This window comes from Sceloporus occidentalis, unplaced genomic scaffold (assembly GCF_023333645.1).
Source record: "Sceloporus occidentalis isolate IW3139 unplaced genomic scaffold, rSceOcc1.0.p SCAF_1, whole genome shotgun sequence".
In the NCBI taxonomy this organism is placed as follows: Eukaryota; Metazoa; Chordata; class Lepidosauria; order Squamata; family Phrynosomatidae; genus Sceloporus; species Sceloporus occidentalis.
In genome coordinates this window covers 279744603-279759256 of record NW_028316981.1, presented here as the reverse complement: position 1 = coordinate 279759256, position 14654 = coordinate 279744603, and the positions used below count along the sequence as shown (strand labels likewise).

At 37.3% G+C, this 14654-nt stretch overlaps 1 protein-coding gene across 2 annotated transcripts in view; it reads left to right on the top strand.

Annotated features, from left to right (window-relative positions):
* HOMER1 (homer scaffold protein 1) overlaps window positions 1-14654 on the top strand; it is a 104946-nt gene that overhangs the window by 53753 nt on the left and 36539 nt on the right. The gene's annotated exons all lie outside the window — the stretch shown is intronic.

The following is a 14654-nucleotide window of genomic DNA, read 5'->3' as shown; positions in this document are numbered from 1 at the left end:
GAGAAACAGCAGCAACAAATTTTTACAAGGCAAATACCCTTCCTATTGTCAGATCAGAGAATGAGTTCCCCTGTATCTATAGAATGTGTCATATTTCTGTCTTAAATTATAAAAATAATTTGATATACTAATGTAAAGAATATGATTAATGCAAAATTGGCAGCATGCACAATACTATTCAAATCTCTTTTGTCAGGATATGTTGATGCTTAAATGTGTTACATTTGGATTGTGGTCAAAATATTTCCATAGAATATGTTGCAAATAACAGAAAGATTTCATGGGTGTTACATGCTAAAGATTTTCATTATCTCCTGCCCTGTTATATTTTAAAAACTAAAAATCTCAAAATATTATTTTCCTGATAATATAACCATGGCAAAAAAAAGTGTTACTGGATTTCTGAATATAGTGAAAAGCATTCGGAAAATATTATATGCAGAGGAAAAGATATAACATCTTAAATGTTTAACTCTTTGCCATGAGCATATTGCACTCTTTTATAACGAAAGTTTATAGGATTTTGCTAGAATGCCAGCCAAATTGATAAACTGTTTCTGATTTAAATCAGTTTATAAATTAGTATGGGGTTGTTTTTTGTTTGTTTATTTGTTTTTGTAAGAAAAGTAGCCCACTGGTTGAAAAAAGTGGAGTCTGTCACTTTCTATCATTTAGAAACTGGGAATTAATGAACAGATGGAAGATGACTTCTTGGCCATTTGGAATGACCTCCTGAAATTGCATCTCATCAGTGACTCGAAGATGTCTGCTAAATACATTTCAGTATCATAAACCTTTGCCTTAACTTTTGTTAGACTATCTATTCAGTGAGTTGGATCCAGCAAAACTATCCAACAGATGTAAGACTTCTTCTGTCAGCAGAAAGTTTTTTGATCCAGTGAAGTGTATTCTGCTGCTCAGACTGATAAAGAGGCAGTCTTTCAGATTCTTTCCCCTGTCCTTGTAGTCTCCTGTGTTCCCTGAAAATCTACTCTAGATAATTTTTGGGGGGTGGGGGGTGTTTCTAGCACAAAGTGGGAATTAACACTAGAGACTCCAGAGACAGGGGGAGATCAGCAAAAAGTGTCTCCCCCCACTTCAAGCAGTGGGAATATTCTGGGCAGAACAGCCCATTGCGGTGCTCATCCCTGAGACTATAGACCCAATGCAGTGGTTTAGAAAATACATTATAGACCAGTAGAGATTTATAGTTCTGTAATTGCTTGCCTATTAAAATAATTGCTTTTTTGTACAAAGTTATGGCATCCAAATTTTGATTTATTGACTCATTGGGATGGCTCCTTTATTTTATTTTATTTATTCATTTATTTATTTCAGTAGTTTATTTTAATTTTAATTTTTAATTTTCTCTGTATAACAAACCATTGAACAGTGCTGTGTGTGTATATAATATATCATTGTAACAAGAAACATACTGCTATCATTAAAGAATGTATGCAGAAATTTACCTTTTATATAGACTGACTTGCATTTTGTTGTACTACACTTGTACTTCAATATTCACAACGCTACATTGAAGCAAACCTTTAAAATGAAAGTATTAACACAATATGTTCCTTTAATTAGGTCATATGGAAATAACATGAATTTGAATACAAATGTTTTCTAATGTTTGGGCACATACATGTGTGTATAATTTAATTTTGCTTTAAAGAAATTGGCAAAATATGTAAAGGCATGGAATCATTGCTGGGGGAGGAGAAGCAACAATTCCATCTCTACTTTTTACTGGACCTCTTTTCTTCAGTTCTATTTTTCCCATTTACATACTGTTGCTTCGAACACCTGTACCCCAACTTACTTCTCCAACTTCCATCAGTTATTTTGATGCAGAGCCAGCATCTGCTTATGTCCCGTTTCTCTTCCTACTTCCATGCCGATGATAAACATCCTTGGCTATGTGTGATCTGTTTCTATATAAAGAGGAAGGCATGTAGATACACACATAATGCCTTTCCACTCAAGTTTCTTATCTTGTCAGCACTGCCTCTCCAGTCTGCTGCCTAAAGCTGCTTCTTCTTCTCTATATCAAGCTCACCACAATTTAGATCTTATGAGTCACAATATGTTCCTTAAATTAGGTCATTAATACTGTGAATTTGGTACCTTCCTTTCAAATACAGTGAATGCAATGTATCACCAGCATTCTTTGATATTTATTGTTCACTTATAAAAAGACTGTCTATGAAATGCAACAAAGTTATGTGCTCCTGACCTACACCAAGAAAAATTGAAATGATAAATATTCAGAGTGTGTTACACAGATTGTGCTTTGTCTAGAGCTGTAAGATATAATAAATTAGTTGCACCCTAAATGTAGCTGAGCTTGGAATCAGTGAGGAAAGTTATTTATTGCTTATAAGGTTAGTCTGGAGTCATCTGATACTTCTGTTATATAAATACCTACCAGATGTTCATTTTTTATTCAGTTGGCCAATTTACCAGGGAACAACTTTATATACTGGAATTTTACTTTGTACTATGTCAATACAGAACTTAAATTGTTCTTCATAGTAAAGATTGTACTCAGATCAGTTTTGAAAATGGAAATAATCACATGAAAGTTATATTTCTCAAGCATTAAAAGCTTATTACTTTCGATTAATCATTTGCAACGTAAGTGTATGCTATTTACAAATGCTTAGCACAATGGAAAGATAGAAGTAATCAGCTGTCTTCCTTGTTGGATCCATAGACTATATTTGAGTAAATGCTTGTTGACCTCTACAGTAAAATATATATCACCCAGCATTGTCCTTTACAAAACTCAAACACATTTGGACCAACATACATAGAACTGATGTGATTTATTTAACACATTTTAAAACCATTCCTCCTCTTTAACTAAGGGGGTGTACAACTATAATTGAAGCAACAACAGTGTAAAAAGAAACAGGTAATTAAAATGCCAGGCAGAGCTAACAGGCAGGTTTCCAGCTGATGTCATAGTAATTGTAGTTTTGCTGCTAGTTCAGTCTTCATCAGGTGGTGTTTGTATAGTTGTGACTCTACAGCTGAACATGCTCTGTATCTGTATGCAGCATGATTCAGGTATTTGGGGAAGACCTTATTCTGAGGACTTTATGCCATGTTCAGGGTACTATATCCACAAAGGTCCCTAAAGGGTTTGCTTAGAAGCCAATAGACAGCCAGTATAGCTCTTTTAGAATCTGTGTAATTTGATTCTGTCTGGAAACAGCAGTTACACATCCAACTCTTGTATTCTGAACTAATTGAAGCTTCTTGATCACTTTTGAGAATAGTCCCACATACCACACATTTCAGTAATCCACTTGGGAGATATGGCAGTAGAAGCCAATGTGGGCCAGGGTATTCAGGAATGTTCATAGCTCTGACTGGCCAAGGATGTCTAAACTGGCACTGCTGGATGAAGAAAGTACTTCCTTTCACATACACTGCTACACAATAACTCTTTTGGAGTCAGTGCAACCCAGTTGGGAACAGGACCACACAGGGCTGTCATCTTGTTAGAATTCAGTTTCTGTTCATTTGCCATAGTTAAGCACATGGCTGACTCCTGACAGTACTTCAGCATCCATGGAGCTTTTCCTGACTTTGTTAACAAGAAGAAATAGAGCTGGGTGTCATCAGCCGAACTTCTGACAGTCAACCCATAGAGTCAGTCTAGTAAGAAACCATGGTTCAATGATGGGAAGACTTATTTGGAGATATGAAAGGAACATGGTGACATTTTGCTGCAGGTCTTCCTTTAGTAAAACTAGTACCAAGCACAGATGTCTACCCACCATTATCACCATAATCATAAAGAAAAGGGAATTCTTGTTAGAGGAGGTACCTTGCAACCAAAAAGTATCAAGTGATAAAAACATTCATGTTTAGACAAAGCTTTCAAAGAAGTAAACCAAAAAAGTTTGAGAAAATTATAGCGGAAGGAGTAGCTTTGTTTCTTTTTGCCATTGTTTTTTCTTTGACAAGTGGCTACATAAATTCCTCCAAAATAAATAGAAGATGGAAACAGCAGGCAAAGCTGACCCTACCATTAGAAAGAGCAAGTGGCCTTAGGCAGCAGATTTGACAGTGTTGTGAAAGATCAGTAAATTGTTGTCAAATTATTCCATTTATTATGTTCATATTTTTACTGCCAGCAAGTAAGAGTGTGACACTGATGAGATTTTCTTCTGGAGATGCCAAAATAACTTGTATATGTCACCATTTGCCTCAGGCAGCAAAAGGTGTTGTTTCAGCCAGAAAAGTGCTAATTTTGAAGACATAATGAATAACTTTCCAGAAATCACATAATATAATCAATTAGCAATGAAGAAATATGAGTATGACCTCTGTCTTTTCCATTGTCAGATGCACTATCAAACAGGTGTAAGTGATTCTTGTGCAGCCACACTCAGTATGGCACTAATAATAGCAATAGATATGTCAGCTTTCAGGAAAGCCACCATTATATATGCCCTATCTATTGCTTTACCAGACATTTTATCAGAACTGAACAATATGGTTTTCTCCACACACTTACACTCTTAATAATAATGCTCCAGTGATAGCAGGTTGTTGTTGAAGAGCTAGGAATGGTCCAACAAAATAGAACACTGCCTTGATTTTTTTTAAAAAGCAAATAGTTCACATGTAGGAAGTGTTATATGTTCATATTACAGATAATATCACACAGATTGAGAGCCAGCATGGTCTAGTGCTTTGAGTGCTGGCCCAGGATTCTGGGTAGACCAGCCTTTGAATCCCTGCTTAGCTGTGGAAACCCATTGACAGAAACAGAATTGACAGAAAGTTTGTTTTGATTTGTAGTTGTTAACTTGTCTCTGCATAGTCACCATCCAGGTTTACACATTTTTCCTAGCATTTCTTGACCCTCTGGATACCGTTATTGTAGAAGTCTGCAGATTGTGCCTTACGAGAATTTTACACTTTAGTCACTTCTGGCACAAACTGTCACAAAAATAAAGGACACAATGAGCTGATTTTCTCAACATCATGCACTTAGGGACCAATGATGACACTGACAAAATTTCATCAATATACCACAATAACTTTCGGGTGATAATTATTACTTTACAATACCCCTTCATAAGGCGCAATCTGCAGACTTCTACAATATTAGGTATTTGGAGGATCAAGAAACGCTGGGGAAAATGCGTAAATCTGGATGGTGTGACTATGTAGAGATTAGTTAACAACTACAAATCAAAACAATCTTTCTGTCAAATTTTTTTAAAGATGATAATTAAAACTTCACGATATCCCCTCAAAAATGTGAAAGTAATTCATGTTTCATACACACCTTGCACTCATAGCCTGAAGGCAATTTTATACACAATAAATGTAATAATTTTGTGCATGAAACAAAGTTTGTGTACATTGAAACATCAGAAAGAAAACATGCTCAGCCATCTATGTGGACAGTTTGGATTTTGTAATATTTTGGAATTTGGAATTCTGGATACAGGAGAGTCAACCTGTACTCATAGTAAAAGCCTTGGCAGGTATCTTTCACATAAACCATACATTTTAAAGAACACCACCAAAAATTAACCCAGATTTGATTCTGCTGTGCAGGAAAGGGAAATTACGAACTTGATCACACAGATTACCAATTACCAAATACAGTTCACAAAGAAGGTACCTAAAATGCTACAACAGTGTTTCCTTTCATTTTAACAATTTTAGTAGAATGAAAAATAATGGTAATTAAATCATATATTTTTATTACCTAAGTTATCCTGACCCAGTAATCCTGATCTGATGTTAGCTCAGATCTGATGCTGGCACAATGAAAATTTGAATTCTTTTGCCTTATCCAATTAGCAAATTTAGAGAATTATATTCTTAGGCTGTATTAAATATATTGGGCTGAGCCTTTTTGCAATAAGTTCTCTGTTATACGTATATATTGGAAGAACAGTTATCTGTGTACATCTTAAATCAGTGGTGGGGAAATTGTGGCTCACAGACAGTATGTAGCTTTTCCCAAGGCCCCCACGCTCCGCAAAATACAATACAAAACAAAAAAGTTGCGGGGGGGGGGGGGAATAGCCAGAAATGGTCTATTGTCACTCTGGGGATCTCTACAAGAGTAGTGAATGACACCCACCCCAGGGGGGGGAATTAGAAATGGGAACTGGATGCAACCTCTAGAGCAGATTATTATTATTTTTTGCCAGTTTTGGAGTGTTGTGGCCTGTTGTGTGTGTCTGTAGGAGCAAAAATGGGCCCCCACCTCCAAGGCAGTTGTCCTTGCTATAAATAAAGATTATTCTTCAAAAATCTCTTTTCTCCTTCTTTGGCTAATCACCTATAAAACTCAGCACAGGCAACTCAGCTTTGTGTGTTCACAGTGATGAAATTAAGATCCTCAGTCAGTGTCACAGTGCAATTCAGAAACTAAATAAAAAGCTATTTTAAGTGTTTGCAACATGCTTTGATGTACAGGCCCCAAACAGAGTGGAGGGTGCAGGAATTCTTGGCCTTGCACTCAGCCCCCTATCCTAAGTATATAGTGGATTGGATCCAAATTTAGTCATACATCGAGAAGTTATACTTTGAGAAGGATGACTTAAAATCTGGATTCACCCCAAATGTCTTGTAGGCATTCTGTTATGCACATGCATGTAGAGAGACTTCAACCAAATTATCTGTCCATCCCCTTCATTAAGGTGAATGGAATATGTGAAGATGATTTGTTCACAAACAAATGTTCAATTGAAGAAATCAGTTCATTGAAAATAGTCAGTGCACAGATTGAGAGTCACAACAATGTGAGGCTTGTTTCTACATCTCTAATGAGTGTGCAGGGCTATACTTCTCAGTGCTACCTTTAAGGTCCTAAAGAACAGCATCTCAGAAAAGAATATCCAATAGAAAATAAGCATAGGATATTTGGCAGTGAGTTTCAGAAATAAGATACAGTCAGCTCTTTGTATCCATGGGAGTTCTGTTCTGTACTCCCACCCCATGCAGATAGCAAATTTCATGGGACCTCAAATCCTGCTATCTCAATGGTGGTGCAACGTGCACACGACCGCATTGGCATGGCTGCATTCATGCACTGCCATCGGGGAGAACAGGGTAGAGCCATCCGCAGATGCTCCACGGAAGGGAAGAGCCAACTGCAATTTGTATTACACTGCTGGTACAAAAGATGGCTTGCACACTATCCAGGAAAAAACATAGTGTTTCATAGGATCCAACGTTGTTGTTGTGTGCCTTCACATTACTTCTGATTTATAGCAACCCTAAGGTGAACCTATTATGGACTTTTCTTGGCGAGATTTATTCTGAGGCTGGGAGAGTGTGTCTTACCCAAGACCTCACAGTAGGTTTCTATGGCAGAGTGGGAATTTGAATGCTAGTCTCTCAGAGTTCTGGTCTAACACGCAAGACATTACACCACACTAGCTCTCTGTCAAATATATATTTGGCAAAGAAATGTACTCATCTATCTCAAAATCTTATTGCTCCCTGTTTCCTCGGGCACTTTCTGTCCTGTTGTGATCTGTGAGGATATTAATGAGCATTTATACTTGTGAAGTACAAACCCAGTGATAGATTATTCATGCATTTCACTTCCTCCAAGTGAAGTGAAAAATCCCCTTGATCATGAGAGAGCTTCACACAGGCTGGGATGCAGAAAGAAGCAAAGGACTGAAAAGCTGAGTGACAAGAGGTCCTAGAAGGCTTGGAACAGGGATGCCAAGGATAAAATGTCAGACGTTGAATGGCTGAAAGAAAACTGTGCTACCCACTTTTGCTCAGGATTAAACTGAAAAACAGAAAACAGAGGGAAGGATAGATATAGGAGTCATGAAGAAGGAGGGATAGAATAGATAAAGGAGGAGAGGAAACACCAATCAGAAAGGTAGAATAGAAAAATGAACATTTCACACGGCCTGTATTTTACTAACTTTTATCTCTCATCCCTATGCTCACTAGTTCTACAAAGTTACTTATAGCTTTGAACAAAAACCTTTACTTTGTGTTTATAAAAAGCCTAAATTTGATCAATTTGTTCTAAGCTTCTAAAATATCAAAAAATAGCAATAAAAGGATATCAGTAAAAATGCAGGTTAACCATATCATCCATAAGACAAATTCCAGAGCCTATATTGTAACAGCTTTATTAACCTAATGAAAAACGCACAAAAATTTTGATGTTAGCTTTTGAAACCAACATTTCTTCATCAGTCAAACTTGTTTTCAAAATCACACATGATTAGAATAACATATTCCACATTTTCTGAGAAATGAAGGCAGATGTTCCTGTTTACTTAGAGCCATTTCACACTACACCACTGGTTCTCAAAACTAATATCACATTTGAAGATGAGGAAGTTTAATTTCTAATTTTTAAACCACAAACTGAACCACATGTTACATTCTGGGTGAACAAACTGAACTTAAAATAAGCTTTTTATTCAGTGCATAAAAGCCAATCTAAACTGAGCAAGTAGATTCTAATTCAGAAAAAAATGGTAAACTGTTGTAAATTTTAAAATTCTCTCCTTTTGATTAAATAAACAATGAGACTACTATCTATGCAACACAACCACCTCCTACCACTTCACAAGGCAAACTGGGAGCTGGCTGAATGATGACTCTGACTTGTCATCAAGAACACAAACCACTCTTTATCACACTCCCTGGGTTTGCAGGAACCCCAGGTTGGAAATCCCTGCTTTAATGGTTCTATAGAATAATGTTTTTCCAGCTGCTAAAATCCCCTCTCCTACACAGTTATTATAGATACAGGAGAACAGTCTGGTTTTTCATTTGGCAACCCCAGTGGAAAGAAAAGAGGTGTGAGGTGGGAATTGTAGAGCTACATTGTACAGCAGCAAGCGAAGTGAGGGCAAAGGGACACGTGTGTGAATTCTAAATTGCACTCAAGTAGTGGAGGATTTCCTCCTCTTCCATTCCACTGCTGCCCTTTTATTCCTGGAACAGCTTGTATTGAATATTGTCAGACTCCCCTAGTGTGGAGACTGGAGTTGGGAGTAAGGATGGTGCATTTGTGTGTGTTGGTGCTTCCATCTGATCTTTGGTGATACCACATGAACACTGCAGCTGGCCCACATGGTTCAGGAGAGTCCTGCAGAGACATGTATTTTGGGGACTGTAGGTGGCTAAAATCTCACTTCATACGGCTTTTTGCACATGCTTCTTTATTTATTATTGTTATTAAACTTTATTTCTAGAGCACTGTAATTATACACAGCGCTGTACAAAGTCGGTAAAATTAAGGAGTATATAAAAGCCTGCCCAAGGCGTACACTCTAAGATAATAACAGTTAAATAGAGGAATAGATAAAATTACCATGTAGAAAAGAAAAGACAAATTAAAAACATCAAATATAAAAGCAGATCACATCACATCAAACATTATCAGACAGCCAGATGACAATCACAAATTCCCTCTCACTATTTTCTAATACCAGGTTTCTAATAACAAAGAATTTAAAGCATTCAAAGATAGAAATGGTAGGTCTTCATCTTGTCTAATCACATACCCATATTAATTTTCAAGGAAAGCGTGATTCTTTGGGGCTACTAACTCTCGCCAGTCCCCATGTCCCCAAGTGTTTGCTTTCCCTCACACTCATTTACTGACCTTGTTTTTGCAATCTGCTGTTAGCACTGCACCATATTTTGTTTGATTAGGAAAGTGGTTCAAGCTCATCTTATATTCAATGGAATGACAGCATTATTCTAACTGATGGCATCACTGAGAACAAATACAGCTGATTTAGAGTAAGGGAACTGTTTTCTTAGTTTAATCACATAATCATCAGGAACAGGAGATCAAATTACATTTATTTAGGACTGTGCTTCTTCAACAGGTGAACACATTAGTGGAAAACCACAAAACAACAACAAACAAACAAAACCAAAAACCCAGGGGATAATTTCAGTGCTGACAAAAGTATTAATTAAAATCATCATCTTTGGCTCAACTCATTATTTTTCCAGCCTAGACTAATAATAATAATAAAAAAGTTTATTTCTATCCCGCTTTTCCAATTTGATCAAAGCGGCGTACAAAATTCATATAAAATACATAATAATCAGTACAATCAATAAAACTATATATAAAAACAGCATATAAAAACCTAATACTCAGCCAGCTGAGTGGGGGAATCCAGAAACATGTCACAGTCAATACCAAGATAGAGGGGAAAATAACCAAAGTCACATCTCATGGGGGGAAAGCTTGGGAAAAGAAGAAGGTTTTGAGATTCTTCTTTAAAAGGTCTAAAGACGTGGTGGAGCGGAGCTCATCAGGGAGATTGTTCCATATTCTTGGGGCTGAGATGGAAAAGGCCCGTTGCAAGGTCCTCACATATCGCACAGTTGGGACCTCCAGCAAATTTTTCCCTGCTGACCTGAGTGTGCGGGGCGGATTATATGGGGAGAGGCTGATCCAGACATCTTGAAATTTCAGTGCTTATGTACCACATAGGTGGATCAGATAAAACAGAAGCATCAGACAAAAATTCACCTTACTGAAAAAAACAATGTCTGTCTAAACAGAAAGGTTTGTGCCATGCAGCAAAATACTTTGAGAAAAAGGGACAGCTGAGCCTCCCAGGGCAAAAAGTTCTGGAATTGAGGTATAAACATACACACACAAATGAACCATTCCCTGTCAACCAAGCATCTGTCCATGATGGTTGGCAGAAGTCAGTGCTTTTTAATCTTAAACTACACCCTAAAGCAATGTTCATGTCATCTGTAATCTCAAAATGGGACATGAAGGACATTGTTTTCCCTGTCCACAGTGTCCTTGCTTGGCTTGTAAGACAGTAAGAAAAAGTTATTTGAATCAAGCAAGCCATCACCACATCTCAGTAAATCCTATTACAGGGGCAGAAATCAGGGATCCCAGAGCCATATGTTACAAATCCATATACATTACATAATTTATGAAAACTGCACACATTCCTTCAGTTTATATTTCAGAGGTCAATTGTCACATTTATTTTAAAAGAATAGAATTAGTGATAAAAGCAAATAATAGTCTTCACAGAGGGAGAGGCTAAAAAAAGTGCTGCCATCAATTCAATAATTTCTGGAATTCTTACTGGAAAATGCTTAGTTTGCACACTGTTCTTCTCAGTGGGTGCACATATTCAGAAGGTATGTAAGAAAAAGCTGCTTCTGTATCCAAAATTAAAGTTTGTGTAGAATTTAAGTAGATTCCACATGGTGTAGTAGTTTGAGTGTTGGACTAGGACTCTGTGTCCCACTTTTTTAGCATAAAGGGAAGGCATGGGTAAACCTCCTCTGAATAAATCTTTCCAATAAGTCCCCAGGATACGATTCCCATAAATAGGATTCAACTTGAAGGTATATAACAACAAGAAAGAGCAAGTAGTGTCACTAGGGTTGGTGTCACACACACCATTGACCTCCTCCTATACTATACCATATAAAATCCTTAGTAATGATTTTCATGACAGTAGTTGTGACATAAACAACTAGCAAAATTACAATTTTACCTTTAAATTGCTATATCTTACACACAGCCTAAATATATTTACGTTTATATAGTTTAATGTTGCTAAAGTAAAAAATTGGGAAGATGTGATGAAAGAGTTTTTAAAACATTTTAAAACCCCTAAGTCCTCTCCTTCCTCTAAGGAAGAAAGGAGCCACTGAGCCTTGCCTCACTCACGTCTTCTCTTCTGCTGAGCCTCCGGGTTTTAAAGGGACGTGGGTGAATGTCACAGCCCATTTCTGCCAAAATGCAGACATTTGGGGAGCAGTATTGTCACACAGCCCTTAGAGTGTCACCCAGAGCAGCCCACACCCCACTAGTTACACCCCTGAGAAAGAATCACATTCTTTTGTGACTGAACGCTTCTGCCCCACATAGAGTTTTGTTAGTACCTGCCCATCACACTGCAGTGTTTGGACTGGTCACTGGGCAGGCTGGTTGAGAGATCTTGAGAATTGTTGTCCCCCCTAAAAAAAACTTCCCCAAGATCTGTAGCCATGTTATTCGTTAGTGAGTAAGAAACATTTCAGTGTTGTTTAGTGGTACTTTCAAGTTTCCTTATTGAAAATCCTTTCCTTCCTCAACTAATTTCAGTAATGTTCAGGCAGCTTCTTAGTAGTGGAAAAACTTGATGTTATTAGTTATCAGATACTTAGCTGTGCAGTTGCTTTAGGTCTTAGTCTTTTTGTGTGCTTGTGCATTTGTGCATTCATGTACTGCATAGAATTTAAGTTATAACCTTAGCCTTCCTTCTCCTAGTTACAAACAGGAAATTATTTGTTTAAACTGAGTTCTTCTAGTGTGTGTTCGTGTTTGTGTTCACATTCATATAGTAATTAACTGTTGTTGCAAACACACACGTGTGCGCGGGGGAGGGGGACAAAAGAGAAGTGAAAAGCTGTTGCAGGAATGGGAGGATACAAAAACATTGCATCTATCTTGAAAATGCAGTAGTCTTCCTATGCTGTCTGTCATTTCAGGACAGTGGTCCAAAGGGAACTTATGTGGATAAGAATTTGGTTTTTTTCTTCTTTTCTTTTATAGCTAAAGGCTGCACTCACACAGAAATTCATGCCATTGTTACTCTGAAATTTGGCAGCTAGCTTTCTCTCAGAGGAGGGAACCATGTATTACAAATTCTGATAAGATAAAGCATTTTTGCAGTTCTTTTTTCTTTTTTTTAAATAATACCCACAAAATTTCAAAGTCACGTAGCACAAGAACCTCTGCAACTGTTTTTCAGCTTAAGGGTCTAGCACAGTTGTACCTCCATATCTATGGATTCTTTATCCATGAGTCCAGCCATCCACAGCTTGACAATATTGAAATATATATAAATTCCAAAAAGGCAAACTTTGATTTTGCCATTTTATATAAGGCACATGATTTTACTATGCCATTGTATATAATGGTACTTTGTACATAGTGGTGAAGGTATAAAGCCTGCTCTTCCTTCCCAAAACAACACCAAGGCAGCCCCAGTGGAGAAAGACCTCCGGCTCCAGCTGTGAGAGAGAGAGAGAACAGTGAAGGGCAGGACCCAATGTGATATCCAAAAACAACAAAAATGTTTACAGACTGTTTTTTAAAAGACCACCTGAAGCCAGTGGACCTGGGGCAGCTAATTGGGAGATGCCGGCTCCTGGGCCCCCTCCTGGACCACCTGGCTACATTGGCCCAGAGAAGGATGCGGAGGAGAGCAGCAGTGTATTTTATGCTGACTCCAACGCCCCTAGAACACCTGGCTGCACCAACCTAGAGGATAATTATTTTAGACATGTAATTGTTAATAGATTATTGTTTTGCTGCTAGGAGAGAGTTGGGGAGTGTCGTTTAGCTTATTATGCTATATTATGTTCGATTATTATGCTGTGTCATGTATTTTGGATTTTTTGTACTTTGTAGTTTTCTATGTATTTTTGACTTCTTGTATAATTAATCTATTGCATTACGTTTGCTGTGATGTAATTGGTGGTGGGGGATGTACTTTGTATTTTGTATTTTTCTCCATTTGCTTTATAATCCGCCTTGATTCCACAAGGAAAAGGTGGAATATAAATAAATCGTATATTATTATTATTATTATTATTATTATTATTATTATTATTTGAGCATCCATGGATTTTGGTATTCATGGCGGTCCTGGAACCAAACCAGACAGATACCAAGGGCCCACAGTATGTCTGTAAATTCACTTCAGTTCAAGCAAAAAAGAAAGTGGCAGCCATTGGGGGAGGGGTTCCAATTATAGTCAGTGAATGACTTGCTTTCCTCTTGAACATCTAACTCGTGAAATATTTTTAAGAGTCACAATGTGACTATAACATTTGAAAGATGATATATGAAGCAATTGTCTGTCAAAGTCTTCAGTACTATGCATACTTACCTGGAAATATGCCTAGTCTAATACAGTGGCGGGGATAAAGAAAACTACTTCAAGACACCCAAGAATTAAAGCACTTAATTTGTGGTTCTTTTCTTTTATTTCTTTGAATAGCTTGTTCGCAAATTGCTTCTCAAAGTTCCTTCAGATTCTAAAGTGGTTATCATGCAGCATGGCAGGCAGCTGCTTGAGACACACAATATCTAAGTTCTCCTTGGCATGCAGAACTAAGGGAGCGGTTCATTGGATCCCAGTGCATGGGAGTCATTTCCAAATAAACACACATATGATAGATCTGAAGCAGAATCCTCATAATTCATTTTATAGCTCCTTCACAACTAGGAGAGGTCTGAAATCAGCAGCACCTTTTCATCTGGGATCGGTATATGTGCAGTTGTGATGAGTACAAGCAATATACAGTGGACTCTTGATATATGCTGGGATTTCGTTCCAAGATCCCCTGTGTATAACAAAATTTGTGTATGCTCAAGTCCCATTAAATACAACATAGCAAAATGGTGTCCCTTATAAAAATTGAAAAATCAAGGTTTGAGATTTGAAATTTATACTTTTTTTTAACATTTTCAAACCATGGGTGCTTGAATCTGTGTATAAAAAAATCCATGTATAAGAAGGGCCGACTGTAATGGATTTCCTATACAAAACTATAGGGAAACTGCCACTGACTTCAATAGAGTTTCTCAATGCTATTTCATGTTTTTGAGGGTATATCAAGAGAATCTGTTTTAA